At 33.9% G+C, this 21,083-nt stretch overlaps 1 pseudogene; it reads right to left on the bottom strand.

The window, feature by feature from the left end:
* Window positions 1–3,322: 3,322 nt before the first annotated feature.
* Window positions 3,323–21,083, bottom strand: part of LOC149548629 (transportin-1-like) — a 40,660-nt pseudogene continuing 22,899 nt past the window's right edge.

Genomic DNA, 21,083 nt, shown 5'->3' with positions numbered 1-21,083 from the left:
GAGTTGTACAATGTGTGGATTCTCCATACTTGGTACAGTTTCATTCGAGAGCATTCACCATTGTTGCAGAGTTGGATTGTGCATTCCGTATAGGCCAGTGGGATGCGTTGATGGTATTTACTGTGTGGGTAGTTTGATTTGTCCACTTTGCTTGGGTTCTGATGTTCTAAGAGTTTGTGCCTCATGGGTTTTTGATTGTGGTAGTGGTGATTTTGGAGTTTGGTTGAGCTATAATTGTCAGTTTGATTATGGATTCCTCTTGGTCATATTGCAGAGGATATTGCAGGAGCCTGTGTTAATTGGTAGTAGTATAGTTCATGACTACATTTGGGATCCAGGTGGATTGATTGGTTTATTGTTCAACCATTGCTTGAGGACAAGCAATGTTTGGGAGGGGAGGACTTGTCATGTCCCCTTTTCAAATAATTAAAAAAATAATAATCTTTGCTAAGGCAGGCAGGCCCAAGAAAGTGAAGTTTCAAAAAAAGGGGGTTAATCTTTGGAAACCGTTGGACTAATAAATGAAAATTATTATTAAAATATGTTTCATTAACCTCTCTTGGATGTGACTTACAGTTATGCCCTCTTTTAATGGGTTTGGAGGCATTTTGGGCGGAGGGGAGAACTTGATTTTTGCTCATTCTTTGTTATTCTTCAGAGGCTGCCAAACCTGTGGAGAAGGAGACCCAAGAACGGGAGTTTGCAGGTTTCCAGGGAGACCCAAGAATGGGATTTTGTAGGTTTCCAGGAAGGCTAAGGATGGGAGTTTGAATCCATTCCATGTGCATGCTCATACAGAGTTTTCCTTTGTGCTGAACAGTGTAGATTTGTGGGTTTTTGGGTGTGTTTTTTGCATGAGTTTGGTGTTTTCAGTTGAGCATTTCATATCAGTTTTGGTTGCTGCTGTATTTCAAAATTTAATCTGTTAAAATAGAGTTGAATATATGTATTGGGACGTGATTAAACTTCTGAGATAGTTTATTAGTGTTGTGTGGTGTTTTCGGGCATTTTTGTGTTAATTTCGGGAGCCCGATGAGCATAGTTTTTGTCCTACATTTGAGAACTGTTGTGTAAAGGTTATATGGATCTAGAAATTTCATTTTGTAGGCTGTTATGCTGCTGAAATTTCTGTAAAAAATTCCACTTTCAGATTTATTAATAATTTGTGAAGCTGTGAAGCTTTTGGCACAATTTCTGGCATACCCGATTTGGGGTTTCTTGAGAAATTTGGAGGATCTTTGTGATATTAGTTGTTTGATCTTAAAGATCTGATTAGAGGTTGGGAATATCATAAAAAATCAGAAAAGGGACATTTCATAGATATTGTCTTCTTAGGTTGGCAAACTCAGGAACACTCAATAGACAGATAAAAATGTCTTCACTTTCTAGGTAAGCTCAACAAACATTGATTGATAATGATATAACATTTGTGTAACATCAAAGACAATACACAATTAATCAATTGTATCCAAAAAAGAGATCTCCAAGTACTTATAAGTTTTTTAATCAACCATATGTTTTTAAACTCATGATGCAATAATTTATACATGTTTGACATTATTGTAGGTGAAACACCACAAGTCTATGTTATGTAATGGTTATAAATTTTGCATCAAAGATTTAGATGACACGAAGAGAAATTGTCATTATGAGATAAGTGGAGTCTTTCAGGTGACCAATATTTCATCTAGAAATGATTTACATCCTTGAGAAATTTCAAAATTGATACTATGGAATTTTGGTTGATATACTTCACTGTGGCTTTAATTCCTTCAAATTAGTTCTCTTCATCATCAAATGGTATGGATTGTGACTTAATCAAAATGATCTGATAGAACTATTATTGAGCATGAGAATGGATTTCCAATGATTAATGAAAGGTTGTTTGAGCTAGTTGGGGATGAGCCCTATGTTTTTCCAAGCCAATGTGAGCAAGTATTTTACTCAGAGGTTACACATAAATGAATCACAATATAGAAAAGAGCCAGATCAAATGTTATTGTTGTGCAGAGGGCTCTCATGGTCAAGAGCTCTCCTACTTAAGGTTGGTAGAGTGGCTAAATTCCTTAAGATAAAATAAATTTATGCTTACGGTGTTGATTTGCATTCCCTTACAAGGTAATCCACAATCTGCTTGTTTTGAGAAGGTTCATGTTCTTGTCCAAAGTAGCTTTGAAAAAAACCATATTACATGCTCCATGAGATGAAACAAAAATAAGAATGAAATGTTGTCAACATGAAAAAATAACTACTTGCTTCTTATTTGTCATCTAAACTTTGATGTTTAGTACATTTTTGTTCTTGTAGTTTATGTTTAAGTTTGAATATATTTAAATTATATTATGTGATTTTTTCTTTTATCAAAATTTTGTATCATATTTTTAACTATTTATAATTGACTACTGGATAGCTTATTGTGGCACTGAATCATAGCATTTGATCCTAAATTCATTTCTTTATTGAATAGCTCATCATGACATCAAATCATAGAATTTCATTCTATAACTCATGAACTATTATGAACTAATAATAATATCTTTCAAAATTCTCAAAAAATAATTATGAACTATTAACACAAACATATACAGATGGACTTATTTTTCTACTCATATAGAATGTTCGTGTTTACATTGTATATGGCCCTTTCAATTTAGGATATATAGAATGGATTGAATTGCTTCAAGATCCATGTAGTTTATTGCATGTAGCTAGAACTAATTTCTCTCACCTTTTCAATTTACCTATCATTTATGCCAATATATTCATGGTTTTCCTTTGATTGATTTATAAAAAATGTGACTCATTTAGTAACTTGTTCGGTATTTGCAAGGTCCTAGCTTTGGCATTGGATACATAGCCGGTTATTTGGTTAAATACAAATGAATTATTGAACTTCCACTACAACGATGACTAGAAAAACTTTTACATTGTAAAATTCAAGTAAGATTTAATTGCTTTAGTTCTTTTACTATTGAAAATGTATCACATATTATTTCTATCAAAAAATCCTACTGCCATTATTATGTACGCAATTTCAAAACAAACAAAAAATTGTTTAAGAAAAGAATTGTAAAGGTTTGTCATGTGATTCAAGAGTGATCCCTAGATAAATATAAAAAATGAGTAAATGTTGAGCCTAATCTAATAAGAAATTTAACAAAAACAAATATTAAGAAAAAGTCATAGATGAATTCCACATCCTATGATTGCAAATATAACATGACATAGTCAATAGTTCTAATATAGTATTGAAATAAGGGTATAAGAATTAAAGCTACATGTAAGATAGACACTAGATAAATAAATTATAGTCTCTTCACTTTCAATGAGCTACATAAGGTAAAGGTAAGAGTTCCACAATCCAAGGGCAATTATCTAGAGCTATAGTACTATTTTCTAGAAGTGATTTATTCAACTCCTCAAGATTAGAGAGGATTTGAATTAGATAGGATATAACTCATTGCAATGGGAGATAGCTCATGTTGAAGCTTTACTAAAAATTTCCCAATATTCCAACAAGCATTATTCACAATAGAAACAATTTTCTTCACTTTTGCTAGTTACAGTTTTGTGGCAGCATTTAGGAAATTAGCCAAATTTGGTTGCAAATGCAGTACACAAACTTCTGCACAGTTACCAAGTAGTGCAATGGTACTTTGAAAAATATTAGTAGCCTCATCTCCACAACATTGCAAAAGAAGATTTCTAAAATCACTCCTTGTAACTAGACTTTCAATTCCACATCCAAGGCCTTCAACAAGCTTGGAGAGAAAGTCCAGTGTGACAAAAAAAAACTCCTTATCATGTGGATCACCTTCCTTTATAGGATCAACCTTTGCAATTTTTTTGGTTTATATCAGGTTGATAGATCTCACAAATATAGGTTCAACATAATGAGTAAGCCCAAGACTAAATGCTTATGTTATTTTTGCAAAACATTCAAGCAAAGGAAAAAGATCACTATTTGAATTTGAGTGTTTTTTTCCATTTGGAAATTAGTGGATGTATCAAAATATCAAGATATTGTTCTTGGTTGATTCCCCCTCTCAGCCCACAACATCTTCAAGTGTACCAATCATGTTACAAATATTTGGTCTTTGATATTTAGCAAAGACACACAAAATGTGTTGTAAAATAAGCTCCAAATGTGGAACTCTCTTGTTGCCTCGTCTTCAAGGGAAGAAAAGGAAGAGAAAGAAACCTCCTAAACTCTCTTGTTGTTGTCTAAAATTCATCTAAGAAGACTATTAAGTACCTTAACAAACTATTCATTTCCTTCTAGTTGACCTGTAACCTGAACAATCCATTTATAATACTAAAAAAGAGTCCAACATGTGATGCTTCACTCCAAAGGATACTTGTCATCAAGAAGAGGCACAAGAAAAGAAATCATCTCCTATAAATATGGTAAGATTCCATTGATACAATAGTGGCACTTAACTTGGATGGAACTAGAGGCATAAGGATTCGAAGAATTTCATCACCAAATATAACAGAAATCATATTAATTTTATGAATTGATGGTATCTTATTCCTCTTCTCCATCATAAGTTCCATATGCCCCTTGTGCTCGTGAATAAAAAAATCTAGGTTTCAAATCTTGATCCTTGTAAAAAACATTTTCATCAACCTCTACATCAACAAGTGCCTCATCATTATCTACAAACACCATATTTGACAATAGAATAGCAATCAAGTGTAGTATATGTTGGCATTATGTTGTATTTTTCATTAATTAAAAACTTATTCAATTTTGAATGCTTACCAACACATCACTCAGTCTACAATTTATATCGAGCATTCAATGGTTACCTTGTAAGTTTAGTAGTTAAGCAGTTCTCACCAAGTATTGCTGAAGCTATCAAGTGAATGTGCAGTTCAATAGTGTATACCAAGCTTATAGTGTTCACTGAACAAGTAGTGATCACTGAGCTTCATAGTATCTATTGAGTTATCAGTTTCTATAATATGAAGTTAGTTTCTACCAAGTGATGGATGTGTAGTGTTTATTGAGTGACAATAAGGTAAACAAAGGATTCAGTATTTACCGAGTGACACTATATCTACCGAGCCTCCATTGGTTACCGAGTTTCAAGCTACATTGTATGATTACTATAGACTGAGCTTCTACTTCTATCGAGTGCATGATGATTCTGAGTAATGTAGTGGATGCTAAGTATCAGAAGGTCACCAAGTCAGCTTGAAGAGCCTAAATTTTCTACTATTTGGTTGACTCAGTAATATTTTATTTACTTGTGTTTTAGCCAACCTTGCAATTGTAATTATTGAAATGGTATATATGTAATTTATTGTATCATTTGCAAGATGATGATAATGAGTATGTTAAGGAATGGATATGTAATGTTTTGAGAAGAGTGTGTTGGAAATATTCAAGATATAATAGGTTACTAAGAGGGGAGGGGTGAATTAGTAACAATAAAACTTTTAAGTCAATTCAGAATAACCATATACAACATTTACTCATCTAGCCTGCTGCATAAAAGAACTATTAACCATATATGCACAGAGATTTGGTGACCCATAAACCTTCCAAAATAGAAAGTAAAACTGGGGTGGGGATGATACCCACAAAGCTTCGTTACTACAATATGAAATTGGCTAGTTAAGGCTTACAATGATCACTTCTGGTGATCTTCCCTGTTAGGACCACAGAGGATTGCTATATCCACCTTGTTAGAGGATTTACAAACATACTTTACAAGTATGCACTCTGTTAGGAGATTTGAATAAAGACGGTTAAGTCTACCTTGTTAAACGATTTACAAGAATGATTCACCTGTTAGGATGAACTAACAGATCAACTTACAACTTGACTGGATTCTTTATTGTAGATCACCTTCTGTGATAGATGAAATCATTTTTGCTTCTTGTAGACCTTTCTGAGTATTCTTTACTGCTGATGAATTCGCATATCATATATTATGTCCCTCTTTTGTGCAAAATTATATATCTTGTATATCTTCCTTATATCTATGTATTGAATGATATAATACATTACATATATATACCATTCCAATAATTATTCATGCAAAGTCATCCAAACATAAGTAAAAAAAATATAACTGAGTTGGCCAAATAGTCAAATAAACTTGGGTTCTTCAGACAGACTTGATGACCTTCTGATACGCGGCATCCACTACGTTACTCGGCATCGTCATGCACTCTGTAGAGGTAGGGGCTTGGTTCATACTAGTCATACAACATTGCCTGGAACTCGGTAACCATTGGTGACTCAGTAGATATAGTGTCACTCGGTAGAAACTAACTTCTTCATTAACCTCTTGAGCTCGGTTATCACTGAGTCCTTCACTCAGTCATCACTGAGTGCTTCCTCACTCGATTAATACTGAGTGTATCTTTACTCGGTTAACACTAAGTGAAACTTCACTCGGTTAACACTAAGTGCTTCTTCACTCAGTTAGAACTGTGTCTTCGATGCTCGGTTTAAACTGTGTCTTCAGTGCTCGGTTTGAACTATGTCTTCAGTGCTTAGTTTGAACTGTGTCTTCAGTGCTAGGTTTGAACTGTGTCTTCAGTGCTTGGTTTGAACTATGAGATGAGTGTTGTCACTAATGGCAAATAACTTTATGCCAATAGAGTGAATGCAAATCAGTGGTAGAGTAGAGTATTCAACAAGGTCATTAAGGAGCAACAAAGACATATCAGTCACAAGAGGTGGTCTGTACTTCAAGATCTATTTAGCAATCAAGTTGTAAGTTAGATCTACTATTTCATCCTAATAGGTGAATTAGTTTTCTAAATCCTTTAATAGGGTAGACTTAATAGTATTTGTATAAATCTCTTTATACAGTGCATACTTCATTGTATGTTTGTAAAACCTCTAATAAGGTGGACCTAGTAGTCCAAATTGCTCTTAATAGGGCAGATCATCAGAAATTATCAATGTAAGCCCTAGTAGGCCAACTTTATACTATAGTAGCAAAGTTTTGTGGGTATCATCCCTACCCAAGTTTTACTTTCTATTTGGAAGGTTTCTGGGTCACCAAAATACTGTGTTCATGTGTTATGAATGTTTATCTTTTCTCATGCATGCAGTAGATTAGAAAAATGAATGGTAAATGATTTATATAGTTAAGTGTTGAATTGATTTCAAGTTTTTGAGGTTACTAATTCACCCATCCCCTCTCAATAAACTAGCTAGTCTTGATTATTTCCAACAATTGGTATTAGATCATTGTAGTTCTAAGGATAAAGTTTGATAGCTTGAGCAAAGATCAAGGACAATGAAAATATTTAGACTTGACAAAGCTATTGAGAATGAGAAGCTAGATCTAGAAATAGCCATAGCTCAACTCAAGGAAGCAAGAGCATCTTTCCCAATCCCTAAAAAGAAGGAAGGAACTTGCAAGACAAATGAATGACCATCAGTATGTTGAAGAAAAGATTGAAGACTTATTCTCATCAATCAATTTAGATGAAGCTAATGAGGCAATCAAAAAATCCTAGCAAAGAATGGCTCTCTACAAGAAGAGGTAAGAAAATTGAAAAGAGAACAAGAAGTTCAGTCAATAAGAATGTGTGAAATCTTGGAACAAAGAAATAATGCAAGTGAAGACTTGGAGGCAAGAAACAATGCAAATCAAAACCAATCCCTTCGGCAAGAAATTCTTATCAATCAACTCTCTAATGCAAATGAAGAAATCATGAATCTAAGATCTGAAAATGAAATCTTAAGGAATGATCCAATCACTAAAAGATAGATCAATGAAATATTGAAAGCTGATCTAATCTCTAAAAAGAAACTCAATGAGAGGATGATGAAATCTCAAGTAGATATGGATCAATTGAATCAACAAAGCGAGTAAAATATTCATAGGCAAAAAGGTAAAGCAGGACTTGGTTACAAAGAAGAAGGTGAATCTTCCAAACAAGGTGCCCAAAGGAATCAAAGACCTACTTGCAATCACTATGGTAAGTTAGGTCATACATCAAACCAATTTTGGAGCAAAGGAAAAGAAAAATTCAATGGAAAATGCTACAATTGTAGTAAACATGGCCATAAAGCTAATGAGTGCAAGGAGAAACCAAAATTTGAAGGTAAATGTCACAAATGCAAGAAACAAGGTCACAAGGCATATGAATGCAGATCAAAACTCGATCCAGCTGAACAAATTTTCAAAGCAATATTTGGTTGGGATTACAATACTTGGTTTAGATGTCACTATTGTGGAGAATATGGACACATTGGCATAGACTGCACAAGGTATCACTTGAGAAAGAGAGATTCAACAGTAAGATGTTATACATGCACTAAAATTGGTCATACAACTAAAAACTAAATGAAAATAGGAAGAGTTGAAGATGAAAAGAAAGCTAAAGCTGATAATATCAGGAAGTAGATGAGACAGTAGTGGATTCCTAAATCTACTAAGTAGAACAATTCAAATGGTGGGTGACTCCATTTCAAATTAGATTCTTAAAAAGAGGGACAAGAACTACATCTTCAAGCTCAATCTTGAGTAGTTCCAAATGGAAGAAAGTAGAAGATCCAAATCAATATTTTAGATATAAAAGGATCACATGAGTTTATTTCATACTGAGAAAGGTTATCCATAGACTCAACTGAGCTAGGTTGGGAGCAATGTAAGTTTTTTTGATCATCGAATCACAAATTTTTACTGAGCTAGTGAGTGGATGATAGTCTATCATGCACTACGTCAATATGGTACCTAGCATTAATGGAAAATTTTCATCAAAAAGGGCAGAGTTTGACTCCATTTTTCACTACATCTTTAGTATTCATGGAGCTAAGAGATTTCTAAGTGCACTCAAGTGATTCCAAGTGATTTGGAGTGAATTTCAAGGGAAGAATTTGTTTGAAAAATTCTTTCACTTACCAAGCAGCGATGACATCTAGAAGTACTAGCAGTAGCAAGGTAAAGAGGGGTTCAAAGATGGTGGTTAAGGGTGTGGAGTGGAAAGAGCCAAATTTCAACCTACTTCCAGTAGTTATAGAGGCACTTGACCCTAATAGTGTGCAATCTCAAATTCCACAAAAGGTACTCCTAATTAATGATATCCACACTCATTTTAAGTGTTCTATTCAAGGGATAGGAACCCTAGAAATGGATAGTGCTTTAGATGAAATGTGTATTGATGGCTCATTGAAACTCAAACATAAGAATCTTGAAAAAAAAGGGTTCACCCATATTTCACACCTACCAAGGAGTTTTCAAATAAAATGTATTACGTATATTCTTAGTCACATACACAATGACCAATTATAGTAAGAGTAGTCTGTGTTGATAACCAGAAAGATGATTCACAAGATTTCTAGTCTTCCCATGCTAAACAAAGAAAAATGTACCAAAACCCTAGGTCAAGATGAACTCCAGAAGAAAACCCTAGGCAAGTGGGATGATAGAGGTTTGAAAATTAACACCATTTTTGATGTGGAGTTAAGATTTGGTATTCATGTAATTGCCCACAAGATTTATAGCTCTAGTCATTTGAACAACATGCCATGTGAGGCAATGGAATTAGCATTTAAAGTTGTGAAGAAAAAAATGGAATTTGACCTATCAGAGTTACTACTGAAAGAATTAAACAAAAATATGGACAACATCTGAACATCAAAAAACAACCCTTGTAAATTTGGTTCTTTGTTGACATGTCTTTTCTTCTATGTGCAAAAATTCTTTTCATCTAAAGGTTCTATTGTGTGGAGAAAGGATGTTCCCATTTTATATCAGACAAATGAATTTATCAAATCTATAAGATTTCCACAATCCATTAACATGAGTTATAATTTTTGGATTTGATTGTGTGCATTTTTTTACCATCAACATTCTAGATCATACTACATGATCCATCATCAAGATGCCAGAGAACATGAAGAAAATAAAATGATAAGATGTAGATTTAGCTGACCCCTAAAAAGGAACAAGAGGGGTGGGGGGGGGGAGGGGGGGTGGAATTTTGGGTGAGGAGAGAGAACAAAGTACAAGGGTGACACCAAATGAGTTTATTGCAAAAATGGGTGTGAACTTTGATAGCATAATGGACAATTATTTTGAAGATTTCAAGGAAAGGATGAACAAGAGGTTCAGGATTCCTCCTAAACTTGTTGAGGATTATAAAGATGATGTGTGTTTCATGGTTGACTGTGATAGAGTATACATTTAGGTAGTCAGGCCCCGAGTTGCATGGGTAAAACCTCTCCCTTATGAGGTCAATATTGATGAAACTAGGGACATCATTGAAGTATTGGTAAATGATCCTATAGACCCTAAGCAACCAATTTTTGGCACTTATGATGAGGCAAAAGCTAGAATTGAACTAGAAATCAAGCTACCTCAAGCAATTAGCAAAGGAAAGAGGAACATAGCAAAGATGAAAACTACCATTGGCCTTCTAATGCTTACCGAGGGAGAAGGAGAGGATGAAGAAGAAGAAGAAGAAGAGCAAGAATCAGAGAAGGAGGTAGAGCCAGCTAAGAAGAAAGGGAGAGTATTCATTACAAAACCTCAAAAGGAATCCAAAGTTGTTTTCACCAAGAGAGGCAAAGGAAAAGGTAAAGGTGAAGTTGTGCTCAACAAGCCCCCACTTACCTTCCAAGAAAGGCTAAAATAGATGGAAGAAGGAACTAGCATCACAAACTTCAAGGCCCTAAAGTTTGAAACAAGGACTAATGTTGAGAAGATGCAAATTGAGGAGCTGGTACTCTCCAAAATGGGAAAGTGGAAGTATTCCCTAGACTAGATTGCTCCCTAAATCTCAAAAGAATTGTTAGTGAGATTGCAGCCAAGGTGGGAGTCAGCTGCACACACAACCAAAGATATTTATGAACAATCTTTGAGGAAATTATTGCCAAATATTACTAATGTAGAAGTAAAGGAAGCCATGAAAAATAGTGAAGGTAAAATTGATGATTAGATTCCACACATGTTTTATTTTAATCAAAGATATTGAGCATGGTGTAAGAGATGCAACAAACATGTGGAGAAACATCTATCATTTGCATAAGCCTAGTGATGATCTAGTAGAGATCAAGGATGATGATGATGTGATGATGAAGATGATAACACTCCATGTGTTACATTTGATGTTGAAGACTATTAGGAACTAAGGGCTAATGATGAAGAGAAAGAGGAAGAATCTAAAGAGGAAGACAAGGAAGAAAATGACAAAGATGATCCAATGAAATTGTAGTAGAAGTCATTGCTTCCCTTCCTCACTCTCCACCTAATCCAAAAACATCATCAAGGTTGGAGTTAGCTTCAACAGGAATGATTACAACCACCTCAAAAATATCATCTGCACCTACTACCTCACAGCTCCATGTATCTTCAATGGAAGTGTCATCCACTTCATCTATTGAGTTGCAGCCCTCTTCATCAACACCTGAGCAATCTACTTTAGTAGCATGCAAAGCTATCAATTCTCAAATTGTGTCAACTTCTACTACAACTTGTTCAGTAAGTTTGCTAGTTTGTTCTGCAATTTTGTCAACTACAACTTTAATTTCACCATTTTTTGTTCCACTCAGTTCTTTAGTTGTAAATATTCCAATTTGCACATTACCTATTGGTACTTTTTTTTTTGGAAGCACATCAATTTTGGATACAATTGGTACTTCTTTTAGTTTTCCTTTAGTTGGACCAATTCAAGTCTTTTCTACTAGTTCAACTACTTCTACTATTGTTTCCATTTCTAAGTCCAAGGAAGTAAGCATAGAAGTAAAACCAAAGACTCCTCTAAAACTTCTGCTAACTAGGAAAGCAATTAATGAAGACATCGACTTGGACAAAGAAATAGTTATTCCTAAGATAGATCTAGATAATTCCACAACAAATGAAATGATATTGGTTAGTCAGCTTTTAGAGCAAAAAGCAAGGCAGAAACAACTTAGAGATGAGAGAGACAAAGAATTTACAATAATTGAGAATGTCAAAAACATAATTACTGAGGCCATATGTGTTGATGTTGACTCATCTCAACACATTTTGTTACAATTAGAAGTGGTTGTGAATAAGTTCAATGAGGACACTTCTAGCCAACAAAAGCTCATTGAAAAGGCAAAGAAGAAATTTGACAATAAGGTGCTTGACTACATTGCTTAACGCATTCCAATAAATTAGGTAGAATTATCTACAATTTTGAGCAACCTTGAAAAATCCTTCACAAATATAACATCACTTTTTGGTAAGCTCTATGATGTTACTGATTACACCAAGGATATAAAGGAGAAATTGAATAAAATTGATGTGGACATGAAAGCTAGTGCTCAAAGGCTACAACTTGACCTAGGTTCAAGCTCATCACATCACATGAAGGTGAATTTTTTCTCAGAAATGTAGGTAGAGTTACTTAGAGAGGAAGCCAGGAGTAGGTCTACATTGATTGATATCCAAAATATGATCCTTCTAGTTATGGACCCAATGCAAAAAAATATTCCATATTCAAAAACATTGGTCCAAGATAACATTTTTTTAGTAGCAGATCATATGATTAAACTTTCTGCAGAAGTTCAAGTGGCCCTCTCCACCTGCAAAATTTTGCAAGATAATTGGGATAAGACATTGGCTCTTATTCTCAAGGTACACTCTGAATTTCTCTCACATTTTGATGTTTCTATTTGAATATATTGCATATACTCTTTGGCATTATTGTCAAAAGGGGGGAGTATGAGATAATAAGAACATTGGGAGTAAAGAGATAGTAAAAGACTTGTGGAGAAATCAAGGGAGAAAATAAATTGATATATGTACAGATAAAAGCTATGTATATTTTATGCCATATTTATGGGGGAGATATGTAACATATGTATATACAGTAGCTTTACAAAGATCAATTTTGAAAAATCAAAAATTAGAATGTTAGTGTACATAAATTTTGGAACATAAGTGTTTTCTGACTAATGCCAAAGGGGGAGATTATTGGCATTATGTTGTATTTTTCATTAATGACAACACTTATTAAATTATGAATTCTTACTAAGCTCATCACTTAGTCTAGAATTTATACCAAGTATTCAGTGGTTACCTTCTAAGTTCAGCAGTTAAGTAGTTCTCAGTAAGTATTCTTGAAGCTACCAAGTGAATGTGCAGTTTAGCAATGTATACTGTGCTTATAATATTCATCAAAAAGGTAGTGATCATCGAGCTTCATAGTATCTACCAAGTTATTATTTTTTGTGATATGAATTTAGTTTCTACTGAGTGATGGATGTGTAGTGTGTACCAAGTGATAGTAAGGTAAACAAAGGATTTAGTATTTATCGAGTGACACTATATCTACCGAGTCTCCAATGGTTACTGAGTTCCAAGCTACATTGTGTGATTAGTATGGATCGAGCTTCTACTTCTACCAAGTTCATGACAATGTTGAGTAATGTAGTGGACACCAAGTATCAAAAGGTCACCAAGTTAGCTTGAAGAGCCTGAGTTTTCTACTATTTGGCCGACTCAGTAATATTTTGTTTACTTATGTTTTAGCTAGCCTTGTAATTGTAATTATTGAAATGGTATATAAGTAATGTATTGTATCATTTGGAAGATGATGATAATGAGTATGTTAAGGATTATATATGTAATATTTTGAGAAGAGTGAGTGCAAATAAGTAGTAGAGTAGAGTATTCAGCAAGGTCATTAAGGAGTAGCAAAGACATATTAGTCATAAGAGGTGATTTGTACTTCAAGATTTATTCAACAATCAAGTTGTAAGTTAGATCTACTATTTCATCCTAACAAGTGAATCAGTTTTCTAAATCCTTTAATAGGGTAGACTCAACATTCTTTGTATAAATCTCTTAACAAAGTGCATACTTCATTGTATGTTTGTAAAACCTCTAACAAGGTGGACCTAGTAGTCCAAATTTCTCTTAACAGGGAAAATCATCAGAAGTGATCAATGTAAGCCCTAACAAGCCAACTTTATACTATAGTAGTGAATTTTTGTGGGTATCATCCCCACCCCAGTTTTACTTTCTATTTGGAAGGTTTTTGGGTCACCAAAATACAGTGTTCATGTGTTATGAATTTTTATCTTTTCTCATGCATGTAGTAGATTAGAAGAACGAATGGTGAATGATTTATATAGTTAAGTGCTAAATTGATTTAAAGTTTTTGAGGTTACTGATTTACCCCTCCCCTCTCAGTAACCTAGCTAGTCTTGATTATTTCCAACAGTATAAAGTCCCTCAATATTTTTGGATGATGATGAGCTTCACAAAATACAAAACATAATTCACATGAATTAAGAGCCACTTTTTCATCAGTATCCTAATTTTCCTACAACATATATACAATTACATTTCTCATCTAGGGCTACAAGAAATTAGGTTGAGCCTTAAGGAGCTGAACCAATGCAACACATACCAATTTCCTCACTTCAATAGCCAGATCATGAGAAAGAGTAAATAGGCCTTGAAGATACTTATCCATGGATAATACAAATATTTTAGGCATAAGCACAATATAGTAGTTCATAGAGCTAAGTGTCAGTTTCTTAAAAGAAACATATGGTGACTAAAAAACTAAAATAATCTAGGTAACAAAATATCAATAGGTCACTTCTAAAAGCTTGGTACGCCAATATCCAACTCCTCTTTTATATCTTCATTGATCTTTGATAATGTATCAAGAGCACCTTACATTAGATTGAAATCATTGTGATTAATGCATTTAACCGATACCTACAACAATTTTAGCCAACCATGTACTTGTCCTTTTTGAATTGTAACACTAACAAAAATTCTCATTGTTGAATGAAGGTTTGTTTGGTGCTCTCAAAAAAGGAATCAACTCTAATTGGATGTATTGTTGATAAGGAGTGATCAATGTAAAATTGGTCTTCATATTTTTTTCCAAGAGGAGCCTTGTTGCTTGCTTGTAATATCCCCTATCTTGTTCTGTAAGATTTTGGACTGATTTCTTTAAATGCTATTGAAGGATACTTCTTGCTAACTGATACTTCACTTAGATCAAAAATTTGAAGCTTGCATGGAAAATATTGATGATATTACCTATGTAGGACTAATAATTGATATTCAAATCAGCAATCATGAATTCCATCAATTGGATATAATGGAGTATCTCTTCCTATTTTTATATGATTGTAATGTCCCCCTTTGGGATCTCTTTATATTTTTTCTTGTGTCATGTGCTTTGTAATTTCTATAGTGTAATTTTTTATTGTAGATATACAAATTTGCAAACTCCCTTATACAATTCAGTTGTTTTGTTAATTATGTTACTTAGTATCTTGTTTCATCATAGTTGTCATCTTAGATATGGATGTATAATCTTGGCATAATAATCTAAGGTTTTATATGATATATTGTAATGTTTCCACTCAAAAGTTATCTAGATTTAAATTTAATTTTAGACCCATGATATTCCATAAGTATATTATTGGTTGTATTTTTTATTCAATCTCATTATGATTTATTTTTCTCCCTTATTTAGGTAGATTTTTAGTTTTCTTTGTCTCCCATAAGTTCTCTTTATTCTTTTTAGAATTGTTCCCTAATGACTTCATGGTTGTAATGCCTAATACTATCCTAGATTTCTAATTTTCTTTGTCTCCCATAAGTTCTCATTATTCTTGTTAGATTCATTCCCTAGTGACTACATGGTTGTAATTCCCAATACTATCCTAGACATATGAAATTTATCTTAGGTTTCAAATAGCTACTACTCGCTTTTTAATCTTGCTTATATAATATCTCATTTTATTACTTCTAGTTCCACTTTGATTGGCTATTTCCCCTTTTGTTTTATGCTATATATGTATATGTTTGTTCATAATTTATTCTCTTAATATAAAAATTCATACCCTATTTGTCTATTGAAATTTACTTTAACATGTAAGACCATCTTTAAAAAAATTGATAATGCAGCAATCCATCGCAATTGTGACAGCTTGTCCAATAGGTAGTTGTCATTTGAACGACATTATCATCACATGTCATCATAATTGTGATAGAAACTACCAATAGATGGTCGTTACTCCAATGGAATTGACATCATCATCTCCATTGTGATACCCCTTCTAGCAGATGCCCATTGGGTTTTCAGTAATGCAGTCAGAACGATGATGACTGTCTAAAAATGTAGGTCATCATAGTTGCGACGGTAAACTGTCAAACATACAATGGGGTGAAGAAGAATTTTTTGACTATATTTTTCCAAATTGTGATATTTTTTTCCATTTCCATTGTGATATACACCCTTTCTATTTCAATTTTTGATAGTAGAATTCTGATGCTTGTTCAACAGGGGCCTGTTTCTATTACTGTCACTCAAGCGATGGGTGGTCATCACAATTTGTCACAATTCGGTCCCAAATGTAGTAGTACCTAATAGGAATGTAAAAATTTGTTCAAATATATTATGATGATACAAATAATGATATGTAGGAGAGGATGGATGATCTTATTATGTTAGATGAGACTTGAAAAGAGGCATCAACTAGAAATGCTAAGTTATAGCTACAGATGAAACATTTGTATGACAGAAAATCCATCAGCAGAAGTTTGAATCAAAATATTTGTAATTTTTGTGGAATTAAAGGATGGAGGATAAAGAAAAACATGGAAATTTTGACCCTATTTGGTTGGGTCCCAACTTGATTAATAACAAGTGGATAGGTGGTTCATACATCCTTAAGGAGTTTTTTGGAGATCTTCTTGGGCTTCTAGTTCATGGATAGTTCTTGAAGGAATACTTCTAGTAAGAGGTATTCCTTTTCTATTAATATTAGGTTTATTTGTGTATACTTTTTAAATTCTATAAGTAGGTGTGTCTCTTTTCCTATTGGGTTTTCCTTGTAAATAACCTAGTTAGGCTACTTTGTTGTTTTGGTTTTCCAAGTGCTCTCCAAAGTTGTCGATTTTGTGTGTAGATTGATTCTCACGTAAAAATTTTATCCTTGCATGGAATTGAATTTTACATCATCCCTAGATAGATCCACTATTGCAACCTCTTTCCAACAGTTGTGAAAAAATTATATTCTTGGTTCTATACATTTTTTTTTCTGGCTAGAGTTTTTGAAACAAGTAACAATTATCAAATAAATGTGAAAAAACCCTAATAAGGTAAAAGAAACCCTCAAGGAATTATAGTTTATCAATACCTTTTTAATTTTTTTAAGTTGAGGGGTCTTACATCATTGAGTCATTTTCCTACCCTCTTCTCCTATGTGATTAACCTAATGTTTTGACCCTATGAAATAAATACTTTTTATGCATCAATTAACTAAGGTTTATGTCATCGTTGATGGGTTTCCCCTTCTTTTTCTCTATCACAAGTCACCTTCTTCAAGGTTAATTTATATGCTTTGACTTTGGTTTAACTCTATTGACTTTCATATGTCTAAGCAGAGTGGGGTCACAAGATCAACAACCCATACTTATTCATCAATCCTGATAATTAGTGAAGTTAATAAGCACAATGTAAGCATGTGTCACATGGTAAGACACTCTCTCTTATAGTTTAACAAATTGATGGTTTTGACTTGTTTGTGAGCCTCTCTCTCCTATAGAGAAAATAAGCATGATGGTGTCGCATGGTTAAGATTAGAACATGAACACTCAAGGGTGTTGTCAACAAAATGGAGTTGTCATTATGTGCCACGTAGATAGAAGGGGATTTAAAGAAGGATTGATTGATAAAAGATCAAATGGTCAACACTTACTTGCATTCTTCATGGACATAGATGGAAAATAAGTGTGATGATGACACATGTATGGGGCTATAAGGATGAATTGATAGTGGGACCTAAATACTTGGTTGAAGAGAGAGGTTTTATTGGGCCAATTGGTTTGTTTCTATGCGCCCTAAGTGATGATGCATACAAGATTCAAAGGAAATAAAATTGAATGATCCTCGCTTGTTCATAAATTTCTCTCTTCCTGATGTTGAATAAGTGAGATGTTTCCACATGTCCACTTGGTATTAGTGAACCCAATTACATAAAGAAAGATTCATCACATGATTAAAGAAGTGGTCAAGAATTGATCTCATGATGAAAAATATTCTCTTACGAAGATTCATCTTGAACCATGATCAATGGACTTCACTTATTCACAAGCTTTGACAATTGCTTGGGAAAATGTGAGATGGTGACACATGTATTCTTCCTCAAAAGGTAGAAAATTAAAAAGACACTTATGAGGCATTATAGTTGTCTCCTATTGGATGGCTCATAGGTCCCAGATGATGAGTAGGATGGTCAAATGAGATCAAAAGGAAATCATAGTTGTCAAATCCATAACAAAGTTAAATCAAAGACTAGTGTTCAAACTTTTATGCTAAAATGAACAAAAATGATTTTTCTCTTGTAGACTATAGTTATTTTGCATGAAATGGTTTTAATGCCACTCCAAAGGAATTAAAAACTATCTTTTCATTCTTTTTTTCCCCCCTTGTGTTCTCAGATTTCAAACTTCGATATCACCCACGACAAGAAAGTTCATAAGTAGAGTTCAGAGAAGGATTTTCTCAACAAAAAGGTGAAAAAACATGTAAGTATAGAGATCCATTTGAGTTTCCACTATTTATACCAATATTGAATCCTTGAAGTCTTTTCAATTGTGTGTTCATCAGTAGAAACCCTAGTTTTAAAATTAGCAAACCCTCATGATTTTTATTAAACAAGTAGCTTGCAAAATTGACAAAATGCCTCCCAAGAAATATTTTTGAAAATTCAATTATGAGGATAGGAGGTTACAAGATGATTTCATTGATTAGTTACCCTTTTGTGAATACCCATATGGCCTTATATCAAGTACTAGTGTTGACTAGAAGAGGAAGTAAGGCTACTATGTGGATGTGGGGATGCAGAAGTATGGAGAAGTTGTAATCTATGATTTCCCTCAATTTTTAGAAGATAAGATTAATGAAGGGATGATAGTTTTTCATGAAGTAAAATCTACATATTTTTTATGGTATTCATTATTGATGCACATGATTCTCTTCCATAACAGGGACTACTTATATATATATATATATATATATATGGAGTTTGAGAGGGAGGATGAAGTATTACTAGGTCAGCTATGGTCAAAAAGTTTGTCTACTAATTAGGATGCCGTTAGTTTTACCCTACTTGAAAATGATTTTTTTTTTCCCTAAGAATAATTTTTTTACCATTTATTACACATTTTCCATGCCCCCTTCAAGCACTCTTAAGGCCAATTGAATGTGATGTAAAACCAAAATTGTGCCATCAATGAGGAGACATCTACTTCTATCCTTATACAACTATTAATGGGATTTTGAGTTTTCTAGCAAGGCCCTTGGTATTGCCTAGATATGCTCCATTAAGGATTTGTTTCCTTGAAATGATGAGATAAATTAGCATGCTCCATGAGACTAATTTTCCAACTAAAGCTATAAAAGGAACTTTCTTTCCTGGTTTAACAATTTTTCATGATTTTTCAATGATAAAAGGGGGACAAAATGAGATAATCCATTTTCTTAGGGCCTATTCAATGGGTTTCAATTCTAAAAGTTTGAATGATGTGGAAGGTTTTTATGAATTGTTAATTAATAAGATAAATGAATCATCAAGAGGGACACGTGAACATTACTTTATAAAGGATATCACTAGGAATAATGAGGAGGTGGAATCCTATTGTGGTTCCACAAAGCACACCCCATTTCAGTCAGAAGTGGGGACCCCCTACTTTATTTTATTTTTATTTTTTGTTGTTCAGGCTCTAGTCTAGGGTTCGGGTCATGAATTGGAGCTCTTATTTAGAGCCCCAGTTCATGTCTAGGTCATTAAAAGAAACTTGAAGGTTGAGTAATCCAAATTTTGGTAAACCAAGTCATTTTCAAGTCTTTTGGCACCTTTTAGGTGCACCTACTCAACTGTGCTAGTGCACAGAGAAAGTAAAAATTGGTATTGTGTGCAAATATGTGCATTTGCACAGTTGTGCACCTACACAGCTATGTATCTATGCCAAACATTCTTTGGGTCAATATAAGAGGGGGGAGTCCCTTACCTTCTTACCTTGTCATTTTCTCTTTTGTTTTCTCTTTAGTTATAGTAATGCACACACAAGGTGCACCCTTCACTCCTCCCTCATTCCTACCTCCACGCCACAACAAGTCTTCATTTGCACCTACGCACCTATCTAGGTGTGGCTCCTTTTTCTCCCTCCCTATGCCAAAACACAAAAAACACACTAAGTTAGACATATTGGTGCACACTAGTGCATCTAATTAGGTGCATTGGTGCACACCAATACTTAAATTTTTTCTAAAAAGGAACAATTTAAAAAAAATACATAAAACATAAAAACAAGAAACTTGAAGCATTTAAGGTGCACTAGTGTGCACCTTAAAAGTGGAAAAACACAGTAAAAACAAACTAAGCTTGAAATAATAAGGTGCACATCAACACACCTCATGAGGTGTGCTGATGTGCAACTTATTCTTAAGGAACATACACAAAAATGGGTGCACCAACCACACCTATCAGGTGTGTCAGGTGCACCAATTTTTATGTTCCAAGGCTCTAAATTAGGTTTTTTTAATTTTTAGAGCATCTAGGTTTCTAGGTTTTGTTCGAGTTAGTACTAGGGGGTCATCAATTCATTTTTTTGTAACCTTTGACTAATGAACATTCTTTTTTGCAGATATTATGGCACCCTCATTAGCTTCCATGGGCAAGAAAATGGCACCAAAACTAGTCGTGTTCAAGTTCCAGGGTGTTCCTCCAGTCAAATCAAGGTTTCACGATGACAACTCTGAAATCATAGATATAGAGTTAGGACACACAAATTTGGGAGAATTCTTGAAGATATGTAACAAACCCACTGATAGATCTGCTATGGTTTCCGCTTTGATTCATTCAAGTTTAGTGAATGTAGCATCTCACCCAGTGTCAGTGAAATCTTTAGAGCTCATTATGACACTTGCACAACATTTTTCCCCTGGAGAGAGGGTTGTTAAGAGTGTTACAAGAGAGATCATTCTTGATCTACAACTCAACAAAATTGAGAAAGTATTTCATCTCCCAAGGGTGGATCAATTTATCAAGTTAGCCTATGAGATAACAGAGAAATGGTATAAAGAGCACTTAGAAGAGG

The sequence above is a fragment of the Cupressus sempervirens genome, chromosome 7 (genome assembly GCF_028749045.1).
Source record: "Cupressus sempervirens isolate cs-2001-9-10 chromosome 7, ASM2874904v1, whole genome shotgun sequence".
In the NCBI taxonomy this organism is placed as follows: Eukaryota; Viridiplantae; Streptophyta; class Pinopsida; order Cupressales; family Cupressaceae; genus Cupressus; species Cupressus sempervirens.
The sequence above is the reverse complement of the archived record's forward strand: the minus strand, read 5'-3'. Positions and strand labels throughout refer to the sequence as shown.